The following is a 12,500-nucleotide window of genomic DNA, read 5'->3' as shown; positions in this document are numbered from 1 at the left end:
ATCAGTATCAATATTAAGAAATGAATGTCACACCACTCACCAATATATTTCGTGATCCACAAACAAATGTAATAACATTCGCAAATATAATTCATACATTTCATGATCCACAAACAAATGTAACAACATTCACAAATATAATTCATGATGCACAAATGAATGTAACCCCATTCACAAATGCCAGCGCAGTTCTATTAATTTGCAAACCGGTCTACATATATTCGCAAACCCTATACATATTTGTGACTTCCATTGTATTTGTGTGTGGATTTTTGAGACTGTCCTGACGGTATTTGACACACAAATGTGCTCAGCCAATCACATCAGCCGGCGTTCGAGCGTAAGGTTGAAGACATTGCGCTTCTATTACGCAGAGAAGGCTACAAGTGCGAAGCCACCATAGATCTGTATTATACACCGATCCGAGGAAATAACCGGAAGTAGAGCGGCCGCCTTTACTGAAGTGCTCCCTGACGTAAACTCGTATGAAGCGTATGAAGTTACTGACTTTCACATCATCTTTGTACAAATATGTCTGGATCTGGACTAACGTGTGCCGTAATCGGATGTCACAATAACAGCAGAAAGCTAAAAATGTGGAAAAAGAGCGTATGTGCGCTTCATAGTCCACAGTTTAAAGAGGATTGTCCTTGTTGTGTGCCCTACGGTGTACACCGCTTCCCCGGCCGTGCTGAGGATGAAGACATTCGCAAGATGTGGATTAAAAACGTACACCGAAAGGACTTTGCCCCCAAACAAGTATTCAAGGGTATGTATTTTATTTTCTAGGTGGTTAGTGTAGTTAAGTATTGTAAGCCAGTGTCTATGTAACATAAACTGGTGGCAACAATTATTTAGCTTGGCTAGCTAACGCTAGTTAAGATTATTTAGCATTATTTCATTAATACCTAAGTTTCCCCAGGAGTGGGAAAAGCACCATGAGCCCCATGGTTATCTGTGCTGTGTGTCATGGTACGTTTGTGTGCTTATTTTCGATTATTTGTGTATGTGTGCCCTTTGAAATGAAAATGTGACCCTGGCAACTTAGCTAATTCTTTTGTTATGCTAGCGGAGTTTTGGCAAGGCTAGCCAGGTTACACTGACTAATAAGAAGTCAGGCTAGGTTTTGGTAGCACCATGAGCCCCATGGTTATCTGTGCTGTGTGCCATGGTACATTTGTGTGTTTATTTACGATTATTTGTGTATGTGTGCCCTTTGAAATGGAAATGTGACCCTGGCAATTTAGCTAATTATTTTGTTATGCTAGCGGAGTTTTGGCAAAGCTAGCCAGGTTGTGACTGACTTAAATAAGAAGTCAGGGTAGGTTTTGGTAGCTTTTGTTTTTGTCCATAACCTAGCCCAATTTTATTTTCATCTCGGAAATCGACCACCATGTTTGTATTTGTAATAATGTTTGGCATTATATTGGAAATAAAGTGGCGGGGACAAGCTAGGTTAATCTCAAAAGTGGTAGGCCTATGGACATGTCCCCCAACACCCAGACTGAAAATTACACCCATGTCTGTAGTATTAACCCCTCCTCAACAAAAGATAATTTTCGCTATCCAACCTCAGTGTACATGTCTTGCTTTGTCCTGTATTTTGTCTAATGTCTGTGAGAATGACTGCAGCCATGGCAAAGATAATTTTCTGTTTCATGTGTAACAGTCAATTATATTTTTATCTCATCTTATTCCCACCCTCCTTAGGTGTGTGGAGTACACTTCCCTGACGGCAGACCAACGCAGGAACACCCATGAATATAGTGTAAGTTTACATGTATATAACAAATAACTTAAGTGATTTTTTCTTAATTACCTTAACCATATGTTGTTAAAGTACTTTTGGAGCGATTTGCGTCCAGATGTTAGACTCTCTCCCATCTGCCATTACTTTTTAATCTAGGCTAAAAAAATATTTAAAAAAAAACACACAAACTCACACATTTTCTTAACTTAGTTCTTGACTCTTAGTTGTTATGCTTTCTCTCCTTAAGCCACTGCTTTTATGTACCTAAATTGCCTTTCAACACTTGTGTCTTATTATTCCATGCAAGAGTTTACATCTGCTAATTGTAATATAATGCAATGTGAAGTGAGATTTAAAGTGTTCTGTAGGACAGTGGCGTTGTAATTAACTGTTTTTAAAAGCTGTTGGTGTTTTTTGTTCCTTCTTATATTTATTCTCAGAAAGCACCATCATGTGGAAGACCACCTCAAAGAGGAGATGTCTCCAGCCCCCAACAGAGAGACCATGTGATGAGCCTCCTGTGACAGATTCTGACACCGAAGTAGGGCATAGCTTGGAGGATAGTCTGTCTCCACACCAATGTGATGTTGGCACTCAGTGGCCAGAGCGTAGTGATCATGATTATTGTTCGATGAAGTCAACAAAAGATGCAAGCACACAAACAGATCCTACACCATCACTGTCAGCTCATGACATGGATGATAAAGTGTCAAAATTTTACACTGGACTAGACATCATCAGCTTTTGGCAACTTTTGAACACCATCATTGGCTTTCTTCCACAGTCGAAGACGTTCAAATTACCAGTCCATGAACAGCTACTGCTGGTCCTAATGAGGCTTCGGCTTGGCTACAGCCTGTGATATGTTCGCAATGTGGAGAGCAACACTTGCCAATTTCACAAGGGAAAATCTTATGTTTTGGCTCCCTCGAGACACTCTGAATAGAGTAAGACCCTCAAGTTTTCTTGAACACTATCCCAATGCAACATGCATCATAGATTGCACTGAAATATTTGTCCAAAGACCGAAGAACTTGGGGAAAAGAGCAAAAACATACAGCAACTATAAGCATCACAACACCTACAAAGTCCTCTATTGCATAGCCCCCAATGGTTTTGTGATGTATGTGTCAAAACTGTTTGGTGGCAGAGCTAGTGACACTTTTATCACAAACTGTGGATTTCTGTCACATTTGATTTTTGGTGATCAGATTTTGACAGACCGGGGATTCACAATTGGAGATGTTCTTCCTCCAGGAGTGACATTGGCTATTCCAGCATTTACACGTGGATGTACACAACTATCAGAACATGAAGTCACAAGAACCCGCTGTCTCGCCAATGTCCGAATTCATGTTGAACGTGCAATAAGAAGGTTAAAATGCTTCAAAATTTTGAGTAATGTAATTTCAGGTTGATTAAAACATGTTGATGACATTTTGACTATTTGTGCAGGCCTGTGTAACCTTCTTGAAATCTTACAAACATGTTTGGCATACACTACACTTGTCCCTGTCTGTAGGCCTACATGTCAGCATCATCTTCCAACTTGTCAGCGATACTATGCCCAAGATATTTTGTACTGCTTGACACACAGTGATTGCCCTGACAGGTAAAACGTTGGAAAGACTTAAGATCCTGAACATAACACTTTTTTTTGGATTGTACTGTAGGCCTACATCAAACTCAACCCCATACTCAGAGCACACATTCAGAAGTTGCTGAAACTCAACAGCGCCGGGGGACATGGGCCTAATAGCCAGATCATCAAATGGTTGAAAACGGTGCATGTGTTTTATTGTCTGTGTCTACATCTCGTCATACATCCAGTGTGTTTTGTTTTTTTAACAGACGTGTTTTCACAATGACACTCTGTGAATTTACTTTTGAACAAAGTGTCTTGTGTATAAAATGGTGTGCAGACAGCCGGAGTGTGTGTGTTGCGTAAAGGAACAAGTGCTTTGCAAAGCTGGTATGAAAGTGTAATGCTTGACTTTTGATTAAGGTAAAGCAGCATGTGTTTAAGTTATAGTACCAACAACTGAACAATATGCTACTTTGGTCATCGGCCTATAGTGTTTAAGCAGTAGCCTAGGCAAAAACTGTAACAAAGTAAAAACAAAACAAAGAAAATATAACTGCCGAATGAATTAAGAACCTGAATTTTCACCAGCATTTGACCGGTTGTTAATTTAAAACCAGGCATGCATATATATATATCTATCTTTAGAAATTAGGCCTACGTTAACAAGAGGGAATCTTTATCTTTTCAGGTCAAGGTGGCCGCCTTGGCAATAGGGAAACTCTCTCTCTCTAGGCAAGGCCTAATCAGAAAGCAAGCACAAGGCATTGACCCTTGCCTACAAAACCATCACAGGAACGGCCCCAGCTTATCTGAAGGACCTACTAACGCCTTATGTTACAGGAAGAGAACTGCGCTCATCCAGCACAAGCCGCCTGGCTCTGCCATCCAGTCGCTCTAGGTACTCCCAGTCAAGATTGTTCTCCGTTGTGGTACCCAAGTGGTGGAACAGTCTCCCAGAGGCAGCAAGACTAAGCACATCTCTTGCAGCCTTCAAGAAACAACTAAAGACATTCCTCTTTCGAGAGAATCTACTAGACTAATGCTTGAACTGGCCTTGCCCCAGGGCAGACTCCTGACATGATGTTTAGTTTAGTTTAGTTTAGTTTGTGTGTGTGGGTGCTTGTGTGTGTGTGTACTCGTTATTTACTCTTTATGATTTAAAAAAAAAAAAAAAACTAACCCTCTTTGCAACTGCACTTGTTGTTCTGTATATCTCCTGTGCACTTTGTATTTGCTTGTGATGTTGGCTTGATTATGTCCTCTTTTGAAAGTCGCTTTGGTTATAAAGCGTCTGCCAAATGCAATGTAATGTAATGTAATGTAATGTGTGTGTGTGTGTGTGTGTTTTTTTTTTTTTTTTTAAACCTCTGTCATCAAAGGGACACTGCAAGATTTATAGTTGTTTATTTCCAGAATTCATGCTACTCATTCACTAATGTTACCTTTTTCATGAATACTTACCACCACCATCAAATTCTTTTTTTTTTTTTTTTTTTTTATTTTTTTATTTACACTTTTACACATGTCACACAAACATCACACAAAGTGGACAGCGCTTGTCCACTAGACAAAGGAAGAATAAACAACAACAAAAACAAACAAACATAAAAAAATAAAAAATACATACAATTATTTCCTACCCACTTCACATAGAGGTCTACCCTATATGCTTAACTTAGGTTTGTAAGTTTTACTGTGTCTATGTATTTATGTACTAAGGACCATGTAGACCTGACATCCAACTGTTTCAGGTGTTGTGTGTTTATACTTTCTTCCATCGTTAAGAAGTGTATTATCTGATCTAACCATTGTGAAAGAGTCGGTCCTGACTGCGATATCCAATTCATGAGTATGCATTTTCTGGCAAAGTGACATAATATTACAAAAACACATTTCTTTGCGTAAGGGAACACATTTCCCAACCCATAATTCAACAAATACAACCTAGGACAGAGATCAAAAGTGCACTCACACATATCTTGGATTGCTTCGTGAATCTTCTCCCAGAAAGAATACTCAACTTTGCAGTCCCAAAATAAATGCATAAATGTCCCCAGTTCAGTTCCACATTTCTTACACAAAGGAGAATTTACTTCATCAAATTTGTTAAGCTTAACTGGGGTTAGATAATATTTGTAAAGAAATTTATAATTACTTTCCTTAATTTTAATATCTGTAGCCACGGGAGAGGTGAAATCTGTACACATTCTTAACCACTCTTTCTCACTGAAATTATGTTTTAGATCAAGTTCCCAAATTGATTTCAATGGCAAAAAAGAGTTCTGTGATCTTTCAGATAACTTTTTATAAAAAAGAGATATCTTCCCCTTAACAGAGGAGGCCGAAGATATGAATTGTTCCGGTTCTGTAGGGCAGAAGCTAAGTTGTCCCTTTTCTTGCAAATGGACCATGATGTGGCGGACCTGCAAGTACTTGAAAAAATCTGATCTAGGAATTTCATATTCTCTAGTAATGTCTGCAAATGTTTTCACAGACTCCGAACCCTTGTCAAACATGTCTGAAAAAGTCTTCAAACCATTAAGTGTCCAGTTTCGGAAATTTGTTTGTGAAAGAGCTAAGAAGTCTGGGTTGGATGCAATGGGAGAATGTACACTTATCAAACTATCTTTATCTAGGAACCGGTTACAGTCCTGCCATGCTTTCAGAGTAGCTTGTAGTGGAGGTAACTCTTCTACAGTTGTCGGAAGACGTAGAGTCTTAATGTAAAGTGTTGACATAATATCTAATGGATGACATGTTGATGATTCAAGTGATACCCAAAGAGTGCTAGTTTCTAATTTCCAACTTACAATATTTCTTACCTGGCAGGCCCAGTAATACCACTGAAAGTTAGGGAGTCCTAGCCCCCCTTTAACATAGGATTTAAATAAAGTAGCTAGCTTAACCCTTGGTGTTTTATTGTTCCATATAAATTTTGTTAAAGATTTATTAATTAGCTTAAAAAAGGAAGACGGGACATGACATGGTAACATAATAAAAGCATAAATGAACCTAGGGAGTATACTCATTTTGACCACATTGATCTTACCAATGAGAGAGAATGGAAGAGTGGTCCAAGTCTGCAGCTTGTTTTGACAAACCTCCAACAAAAAGTTGTAGTTTGTCGTAAATAGTTTTTCTAAAGAAGGTGTTACTTGTATTCCAAGATATTTGAACCCATGTATTGACCAAGAGAAAGGGCATTCTTTTTTTATGTCATCATCTTTTATAATATTGAGCGGGCAAGCAATTGACTTTTGTAGATTTACCTTATAACCTGAAACTTCAGAAAATGTTTGAATGTCCGCTAGTAGCTGAGGCAATGATGACAAAGGGTCAGTTATAAACAATAGTGTATCATCAGCATAAAGTGAAATTGTATGATGGTGTGTGTGTGCAGTAACTCCTTTTATCAGAGGGTTAGTTCTAATCTTCTCAGCAAATGGTTCTAGTGCCATGACAAAAAGTAATGGAGAGAGAGGGCAGCCTTGCCTGGTGCCCCTTCCTAGTTGCAGAGGGGCTGACTCCACACTATTGGTATATACAGTAGCATTTGGAGAGTCATATATTGCTTTAATCCATGCAATGAAGTTCTGACCCAACTTAAATCTGACACCACCATCAAATTCTAAGTATTCATTATGACTGGAAAAATTGCACTTTTCATACATACAAAGGGGGATCTCCTCCATCATTGTCCGCCATTTTGAATTTCCAGAAATAGCCATTTTTAGCTGCAAAAAGGACTGTACTTGGGCCATAACAGAAAATCTGAGTTTATTATTTAGTAAACGTTCATGAAAAGGGCAAATTTGGCAATTGGCAGCCCAGTTTCAATGAGCGGCATAGTTGCAGTACCCTTTTTGACCATTTCCTGCACAGTGTCCCTAACTGATAAAATAAAGCCTTGTTGGCCTCAACATGTCATTAATTTCACCATGTAAATCGTGCCTTTCAAGAACTGATATTTTGAGGCAGTGTTAAGACTGGGTTGCACCAGCTGATTGCTTAGGCTACTTAACCACAGCCCTTTTAGAAGACATCACCTCCCGTCCTCTCCTTGTGGTAGCGTCTCCAGCAATAAGTAAGGATTTGGCGCCCCTTAGTGGCAAGCTGTGCACCCAGCGATGAACAAACAGACAGACTGCAAAACTCAGACAATCACATATTATGTGGCAGAGGTAATGATAAAAATGATGTCTGGTATAGTCAGGAGGTAATGAAAAAAAGCCAGTATAACATTTCCCAATCAATATAAGGGGGATAATGATTAATTAAATTGAATGTGTGACAGTGGCACCAGCTCTCTGTTAAGACTGGACACCACAGGTCAGCTCCTGTGTCTATTCCACAACACACTGCAGCAAGATTTTACATTACATTACATTACATTTCACTTAGCTGACGCTTTCATTTGTTCAAAGCGACTTACAACTATTATTTTTCAGGGTATTGGTTACAGTCCCTGGAGTAATGTGGGGTTAGGTGCCTTGCTCAAGGGCACTTCAGCCATGGATGGAGGTGTAGGGAGAGGTCGTGGGGGATTCGAACCAGCAACCCCTAGATTGAAAGACCAACTCTCTAACCACTAGGCCAGGGGTGTCAAACTCAAACTCACAGAGGGCCAAAATACAAATCTGGAACAAAGTCGCGGGCCAAACTCAATATTTACAACGGCCTAAAATTGTGCAAACACACTTAATCTCATTAAATTTCACAAACAGATTCCCATCGTCGTTCAAATGTGCCTGCAGATACTCTGTTGCAGTAGTGTGAGCTGTTTTACTGGCCTATGCCCACTCATATTTTTGTGACATATTACATTTTATGTTCAGGTCTTATTATGCTATATATTAATGGTGTATGTGGGCCAACTGTAATACACATTTGAAATGATCTTGCGGGCCAAATGAAATTACTCTGCGGGCCAGATTTGGCCCCCGGGCCTGAGTTTGACATCCCTGCACTAGGCCATGGCTGCCCAGATTTCTCACAAAGAGCTGCATTGAAATGACATTAAGAACATTAGTGATTAATAACAAGTTGCCTAGTAAAAAACACACCAGCAAGTGTCATTTAGTGTATGGGGCCATTTGTAAAGTGGACAAATGTAAGGTGTGTGTCAAATTTGAACAACCATCACCCCCCACCTGCAACTACAATGCTGCAGTTGGATATTGGGCACAAGTAGCTAGGTTGTTTTTCAGTTCAGCACATATAAAAAACCATCAAGTAAGCACACAGTATTGAACTATATTAAATGCACTATCTGTATGCATTTTAATAACTGTGTAAATAAACATTTCAAAACCGCCAGGTTAATTCATTTTTCTTCAGCACTTAAGCCTACAGTATACAGTATGTCATACCTTTGTCAGGTGCAGTGATTCTCATTGATATGATTAGATTAGATACAACTTTATTGTCTGTTACACCAGTGTTTCTCAACAGGGGTGCCGGGGCACCCTGGGGTGCCGCGGGCCACCCTCAAGGGTGCCACGGAAACGTGGCTGATAAATAAATAATCAATTTAGACAAATATGTATTATATTGCATAAGTTAATGCTAGTCAGTGGAATCTTTCATTTGCCATTTACACACAATAAAGTAAATATAGGTCGCCCTAGTCAGCTGCAACTTCGAACGTAGGTCGTGTGACCTCTCCAAATGTGCTACTTTTCTAAGCTTGTGTGGTATGGGATGCAATGCCATGTTATGGCTTGTTGGTTTGGGGTGCCTTGAAATTTTTCATGAACTGAAAGGGTGCCTCGCCTAAAAAAAGGTTGCGAAACACTGTGTTACACCCATGAAACAGAAAATTGTCTTTGGCGTGGCTTCAGTGATTCTCACAGACATTAGACAAGGCTTGACCAAAAAAAAAAGACAAGACCACACAATACATGCATGCTGCAGCTGGACAGTTCATCTCTTGTTCAGTATGGTCACAGCTGAGGGGATGAAGGATTTCTTGAAAGATGATAGATATCTACATATAACTGAACCAAGTGTTTCTACACCGTATTGAACAATAATCCTCTCAACATTAATCCAAGTCTCTCTGTTGGGGGCTGGAGACATCTCCTCTTTGGGGGTGGTCTTCCACATGATGGTGCTTTCTGAGAATAAATATAAGAAGGAACAAAAAACGCCAACAGCTTTTAAAACAGTTAATTACAACGCCACTGTCCTACAGAACACTTCACAATCTCACTTCACATTACATTACATCAGTGGTTCCCAACCTATGGGTCGGGACCCACCTTATGGGTCGCCAAAGATCCACAGGGGGTCGCGGAGCCCTCTTGATTTTAAGGGGTTTCATTTTAAATATATATAGGCCATTTTGAATAAAAGACAAAGCATTTAACTAATAAATGCATAGAAGCAACACATTGTAAGTGCTACATTAAACATTTATTCTATATTTGACCAAAGACGAATTGAAGAATAAAATAACTAAAATTAGTTTTCGCAGGAAACAGAGGGCATCTTGTGACTCTGTCTCGTGCGGGCACTCGCGTGGTTGGGTCACCAAAACATACAATAGTAAAAACATGGGTCCCTTGAGAAAAAGGTTGGGAACCACTGCATTATATTACAATTAGCAGATGTAGACTCTTGCATGGAATAATAAGACAAGTGTTGAAAGGCAATGTAGGTACATAAAAGCAGAGCCTTAAGGAGAGAAAGCATAACAACTAAGAGTCAATAACTAAGTTAAGAAAATGTGTGTGTGTGTTTATTTTTTATTTTTTTTTTAGCCTAGATTAAAAAGTGGCAGATGGGAGAGAGTCTAACGTCTGTAGGCAAATCGCTCCAAAAGTACTTTAACAACATATGGTTAAGGTAATTAAGAAAAAAGCACTTAAGTTATTTGTTATATACATGTAAACTTACACTATATTCATATCCCATATTATGGGATATGGGTGTTCCTGCGTTGGTCTGCCGTCAGGGAAGTGTACTCCACACACCTAAGGAGGGTGGGAATAAGATGAGATAAAAAATATATTTGACTGTTACACATGAAACAGAAAATTATCTTTGCCATGGCTGCAGTCATTCTCACAGACATTAGACAAAATACAGGACAAAGCAAGACATGTACACTGAGGTTGGATAGCGAAAATTATCTTTTGTTGAGGAAAGGTTATTTTCAGTCTGGGTGTAATTTTCAGTCTGGGTGTTGGGGGACATGTCCATAGGCCTACCACTTTTGAGATTAAACTAGCTTGTCCCCACCACTTTATTTCCAATAGAATGGCAAACATTATTACAAATACAAACATGCTGGCCGATTTATGAGATGAAAATAAAATTGGGCTAGGTTATGAACAAAACAAAAGCTACCAAAACCTAGCCTGACTTCTTATTAAAGTCAGTCACACAACCTGGCTAGCTTAGCCAAAACTCCGCTAGCATAACAAAAGAATGAGCTAAATTGCCAGGGTCACATTTCCATTTCAAAGGGCACACATACACAAATAATCGTAAATAAACACATAAATGTACCATGGCACACAGCACAGATAACCATGGGGCTCATGGTGCTACCAAAACCTAGCCTGACTTCTTATTGAAGTCAGTGTAACCTGGCTAGCCTTGCCAAAACTTCGCTAGCATAACAAAATAATTAGCTAAGTTGCCAGGGTGACATTTTCATTTCAAAGGGCACACATACACAAATAATCGAACATAAGCACACAAATGTACCATAACACACAGCACAGATAACCATGGGGCTAATGGTGCTCTTCCCACTCCTGGGGAAACTTAGGTCTTAATGAAAGAATGCTAAATAATCGTAACTAGCGTTAGCTAGCCAAGCGAAATAAGGTAAGGGGATGGAGACTCCCAACTGAGATCGCTCCCGGACGTGCGGTCCCAGGTGTTTCTATCACTCCCGGACGTGCGGTCCCACCCGATTATATTTCACGTATTATCATATACTGCCACATACAAGCAATTTAGGGTTAGGGTTAGGGTTAGGTTTAGGGTTAAGGTTAGGGTTAGGGTTAGAAACAAAAAACTAACATCAACAACATAACTAGCTCCGTCATATGGCGGTGGTACCGATAGTCTGGCTAGTGGGAGCGAGATGAAAGGGGAGCGTCCTGGGTTGGGAGCGTCAATCAGGGAATCGCGAAATAATTGTTGCCACCAGTTTATGTTACATAGACACTGGCTTACAATACTTAACTACACTAACCACCTAGAAATAAAAATACATACCCTTGAATACTTGTTTGGGGGCAAAGTCCTTTCGGTGTACGTTTTTAATCCACATCTTGCGAATGTCTTCATCCTCAGCACGGCCGGGGAAGCGGTGTACACCGTAGGGCACACAACAAGGACAATCCTCTTTAAACTGTGGACTATGAAGCGCACATACGCTCTTTTTCCACATTTTTAGCTTTCTGCTGTTATTGTGACATCCGATTACAGCACACGTTAGTCCAGATCCAGACATATTTGTACAAAGATGATGTGAAAGTCAGTAACTTCATACGCTTCCGAGTTTACGTCATGGAGCACTTCAGTAATGGCTCTACTTCCGGTTATTTCCTCGGATCGGTGTAGTTCTATACAGATCTATGGTGGCTTCGCACTAGTAACCTTCTCTGCGTAATAGAAGCGCAATGTCTTCAACCTTACGCTCGAACGCCGGCTGATGTGATTGGCTGAGCACATTTGTGTGTCAAATACCGTCAGGACAGTCTCAAAAATCCACACACAAATACAATGGAAGTCATAAATATGTATAGGGTTTGCGAATATATGTAGACCGGTTTGCAAATGAATAGAACTGCGCTGGCATTTGTGAATGGGGTTACATTCATTTGTGCATCATGAATTATATTTGTGAATGTTGTTACATTTGTTTGTGGATCATGAAATGTATGAATTACATTTGCGAATGTTACTACATTTGTTTGTGGATCACGAAATATATTGGTGAGTGGTGTGACATTCATTTCTTAATATTGATACTGATCTCTCTCCATACTGGGTAACAGTTATCTGCAAAGACCAAAGCCCTTCCTCTCTTCATCCTGAAGCACTTTGATGAATCGCCCTAAACAACAAAAGCTGCTATTTTTCACTTATCAACAACTAATTACAATGGCTAGAGCAGGGCAACTTGAGACCCAGGGGCCACATCGG

General features: G+C 39.7%; 1 protein-coding gene and 2 long non-coding RNA genes across 3 annotated transcripts in view; 2 read left to right on the top strand and 1 right to left on the bottom strand.

The window, feature by feature from the left end:
• The window catches only part of prkg3 (protein kinase cGMP-dependent 3), a 38,370-nt gene that overhangs the window by 6,623 nt on the left and 19,247 nt on the right, over positions 1-12,500 (top strand). The gene's annotated exons all lie outside the window — the stretch shown is intronic.
• On the top strand, positions 500-3,193 carry LOC134468401 (uncharacterized). Its single transcript, XR_010038789.1, has 3 exons — positions 500-769; positions 1,711-1,768; positions 2,191-3,193. It is a non-coding gene; the product is annotated as an uncharacterized LOC134468401 (long non-coding RNA).
• Positions 8,738-12,237, bottom strand: LOC134468968 (uncharacterized). The gene is made up of 3 exons (XR_010038919.1): positions 11,568-12,237; positions 10,233-10,309; positions 8,738-9,451 (listed from the first exon to the last, which is right to left on the bottom strand). It is a non-coding gene; the product is annotated as an uncharacterized LOC134468968 (long non-coding RNA).

This window comes from Engraulis encrasicolus, chromosome 18, assembly GCF_034702125.1.
Source record: "Engraulis encrasicolus isolate BLACKSEA-1 chromosome 18, IST_EnEncr_1.0, whole genome shotgun sequence".
In the NCBI taxonomy this organism is placed as follows: Eukaryota; Metazoa; Chordata; class Actinopteri; order Clupeiformes; family Engraulidae; genus Engraulis; species Engraulis encrasicolus.
The sequence above is the reverse complement of the archived record's forward strand: the minus strand, read 5'-3'. Positions and strand labels throughout refer to the sequence as shown.